Source organism: Tenrec ecaudatus, chromosome 2 (genome assembly GCF_050624435.1).
Source record: "Tenrec ecaudatus isolate mTenEca1 chromosome 2, mTenEca1.hap1, whole genome shotgun sequence".
Classification (NCBI taxonomy): Eukaryota; Metazoa; Chordata; class Mammalia; order Afrosoricida; family Tenrecidae; genus Tenrec; species Tenrec ecaudatus.
Genome location: NC_134531.1, coordinates 251322726 through 251327002, shown reverse-complemented (window position 1 = coordinate 251327002; position 4277 = coordinate 251322726). Strand labels below are relative to the sequence as shown.

Here is a 4277-nt window from a genome sequence, read left to right as displayed (position 1 = left end):
CCCTGACAGAGTACCTGAACTTTAGCCCAGGAGCTGTGTGTTATGTGTATTTTCCTCTATGCCCATTATTCTGCTTAAAATTACCTCAGAGGACCCATGTTATACTTGTCCGTTTGTGCTTGAGTACCTTTATTTAGCATAATACCCTCCAACTCTTTCCATGAGAAGATATGCTTCATGTTCCCATCACTGCTTTTTAGGGATGCATACTACTTCATTGTGTGAACATAACAGAGTTTTAAAATCAATTTGTCTTTTGATTTAGACTGTTTCCAATTCTTTGTGATTGTGAACTATGCCACAATGAACATTGGAGCACACATGTCTGGTCATGATCTGTTTCTTACTTCTGGATAAATTCCCAGTAGGAGGATTGCTGGGTAGGAAGGTAACTTGATTTCCATCTGTTTTGGGAATGCCAAATTGCTTTACACAGTGGCTGTACATATCTATAACACCACCAGCAGTGGATGAGAGGTCCTATCTCAGCAAATCCCCTCCAAAAATTGTTGCTTTCTGATATTTTGAATTGAGCTATTTTTGAGGGTGTTAGGTGGTATCTTAGAGTTGTTTCAATTTGCATTGCCTGGATGGCTAATGATTGGGAACACTTTCTCATATTTATTGGCCATTCAATTTCCTCTCCTGTGAATCTTCTGTTCTTGTCTTTTGCCTACTTCCTTAGAAGGCAGTTGTTTTTGTTGTTGTTGTTGTTGTTTTCAGTTGTGACTCCAGACAGGATTCAAAGAAGAATTTAACCAACCTTATCTCTGGGTTTTATGGAGACTTGCTTTACCCTTCTGTGTTAGCCTCTTAAAAAGTTGGGTTTTTTCTTATTGTAAGCTTGCAGAGTTTTGTAGATTTTAGTAATAACCATTTGCCTGACATGTCATTGCTGAATATCTTTTTGGAGTCTGTGGGCTCTCTTATTACTCCCTTGATGAAGTCTTTTGATGTACACAGGTGTTTTATCTTTAGTATGCCCCACTTGTCTATTTTATCTTTTTCTGTGAGTGTATACTTCCTTATTTCTTGTAGCCCATGTACTACTTGCACCAGGGTTCTTAGGTTTGTCCCAATTCTCCCATTGATAATCCTAATTGTTTAGGGTTTTATCTTGAGGTTTGAACCACCTTGAATTTGTTCTTGTGTATGAAGTGAGGTAAGGATCCTGCTTTATTTTTCTGCATGTAGATATCCAGTTTTTCCAGCACCATTTGTTAATGAGGTGTCCACCTCCCATTTGATGCTTTGGGGGCCCTTATCAAAGGCCAGTTGTCTGTTTGCTGCTAATTTTGTTTCTGGATTTTCTGTTCCTATCCATTGGCTTGTGTATCTGTCATTACACCAGTAAAATGTTGTTTTAATCACTGTGGCTGTGTAATAGGTTTGCAAGTCAGGTAATGCAAGAAGCCCTCTGACTTTATTCTTCTTGGGGAGGTCTTTGCTAATTCTGGGCTTCTTCCCTTTACATATGAAGCTGGTGGTCAGTTTTTCCATTTCTTTGAAAAATGATGCTGGTATTTGTATCAGGACTGCATTGAACTTATATTGTGCCCTGGGTAGGATTGACATCTTTACAATATTGAGTCTTCTGAACCACGAGCATGGGATATTCTTTCATGTGTGAAGATAACTTTTGGTGTCTATAATGTTCTGTTTTGTAATACAGATATATATCTCTATCTATCTATCCATCTATCTATCTATATTATGTATATCCCTCAATTCATGCTCGGCTATTGTAAGGGGTGCTACCTTCTTGATTGCCTTTTCTGGGATCTTATCCAATATATGTAGCAATACAATTGACTTCTGTTTGTTGCTCTTGTATGCTGCCACTCTACCATATTATTCTACCGCTTCCAGAGCTCCTACGGTTTAGCCTTTGGAGTTTTCAATATATAGAATAATATCAGCTGATAATAATGATAGTTTCACTTCTTTCCCCAGACAAATATCTTTGATGTCTTTTTGGAGCCTTCTGTTATTAGCTAAGATCTCCAGAATGATGTTGAATAAAGTGGGGACAAGGGGAATCATTGCCTGACCCCTTTATCAGTGGGATAATTTTATTTCTTTTCTTCATTGATTGTAACACTGGCTAATGGGTTTTCATATATAGCTTATATTATATTGAGGTAATTTCCTTCAAATATTACTTTCTGAGTGTTGAATATTGTCAATTGCCTTTTCTGCATCAATTAAAATTTTCATGTGGTTCTTGTCTTTCAGTTGTCAATATGATGGATAATATTAATAGACTTTCAGATGTTGAACCATCCCTACATCCCTGATATAATACCACTTGGTGATGATCAATCACTTGTTTTATATACTTTTGTATTCTATTGGCCAGCATTTTCTTAAGGATATTTGAATCGATGTTCATTAGAGATATCAGTCTGCGGTTATCTATTCCCGTGGGATTCTTGCCCGCTTTGAGTGTCACTGTTACATTAGCCTCTTAAAATGAGTTTTGGAGTTTGCTGTCCTTTTCTAGCTCTGGAAGAGCTCGTATAGAATTGGTGTCAGCTCTTCCCTGAATGTTTGGTAGAATTCTCCTGTCAAACTGTGTGGGCTGGGAGCTTTTTTAGTTGGTAATTCCATATCTCCTTTTCCAATGGGTCTGTTTAGGTTCTTGACATATATATGGGATAAACTTGGGAGGGATTGTTTTTACAAGTATTTGTCCATGTCTTTCAAGTTGTTTTATTCACTGGAGAACAGACCTTTATAATACTGTGCATTTATTATTTCAGTTTTATTAGGGTCCGCTATAATTTCCCGTTGCATCCCTCATCCTGGCTATTGGTGTTTTCTCCTTCCTGTCTTTGGTTAGGTTTGGCACTGGTTTGTCAATTCTGCTAATCCTTTCCAAAAAACAGCTTTTTACTGCATTCATTTTTTACGTAGTTTTCCCACTTGTTTATCTCCACCCTGATTTTTATTATTTCTTTTATTTTGCTATTAGAGGGATTATTCTGTTGAATATGTTCTAATGAAGGAGGTTTTGTGATAGAGTATTGACCATAAACCTCTCTTCCTTCTTTGTATATGCATTTATTACTATCAGAAATCCTCTGATAACTGCTTCTGTGTATCCCGTAGGTTTTAGTACATTGTATTCTCATTTTCTTTAGCTCCTAAAAACTTCTTAATTTTGTCTCTAATTAATTTTGGCCAGTATCTACTCATTTTGAAGAAGAAAGTTGTTCATCTTCCAAGTGTTTGCCCTTGATTTTTCTTATCTTCCATTTATTGATTTCCAGCTTTATAGTGTAGTGGTCAGAGAGAGAAGTCTGACCTCTACATGTTTGAGTTTACTCAGACTTGAGTTATGTCCTGGCATATGGTCTATTTTCGATTACATGCTATGGGCACTTGAAAAGAATATGAATTCTTTTGCATTTGCATGAGAGCTTTAAATATGTCTATCAGGTCAAGTTGCAGAATTGTAGAGTTTGGTTCGGTGGTCTCCTTGTTGAGCTTCTTTCCCATTGATCTATTTTTCTCAGAAAGCAGTGTACTGAAATCACCTACTATGGTTGTTGAACCTGTGATTTCATATTTCATCTTTTGAAGAATTTGATTGAATTTCATGGGTCTCTTATTGGGAGCATATATATTTATTGTGTTCATCGGCTCTTGACCTACTGTTTCCTTGTGCATTATATTGTGCCCATTGTGGTAGTTAGATAATCTGGTGTCAATTTGGGACTTGAGTGGATTAAGAGTGAAAGTGTGGAATTTTGTCTGTCAATCAGGTCATAGCCAATGAGGCCTCTGTTTGGGCATGGCCTTCCCCTGAGGATTCTAGGAATTCCTGGATTTTCTTCTTGGAAGTGGGAGAGACTCATTGCTCATTCCCTGAGAGATGCTGTACTGACAAGATATATGGCACTGTGCTGCTATAGCCTGTAATCTCTGGAGCTGGAGAAGCTACATTGAGACCCCTGCCAGCACAGAGATGCGTACAAGCCAGTAGATACATAAGACTTCCCACCAACTGGCCTGTTTGGTATTTGTTTGGTATACTTTTCACCAGCTTGTGATCCCCAACCTATTTTTTTCAGTAAGCTTAAGATGTGCCTCTTGCAGAAAACAGATCGATGGGTTATGCTTTCTAATCCAGTCTGCTAGCCTTTGTCATTTAATGGATGAATTCAGATCATTGATATTCAGAGTTATTACATTGTGGTAGATATATAATCATTTGTCAATTTGAGGATGAGAGTGTAGGAGTGGAGTCTAGTCTGTCAATGGATCATAGCCAA

General features: G+C 37.5%; 1 non-coding gene across 1 annotated transcript; it reads right to left on the bottom strand.

Annotated features, from left to right (window-relative positions):
- Positions 1 to 721: 721 nt before the first annotated feature.
- LOC142441662 (small nucleolar RNA SNORA26) lies at positions 722 to 842 on the bottom strand. Its single transcript, XR_012783020.1, has one exon. It is a non-coding gene; the product is annotated as a small nucleolar RNA SNORA26 (small nucleolar RNA).
- Positions 843 to 4277: the final 3435 nt, after the last annotated feature.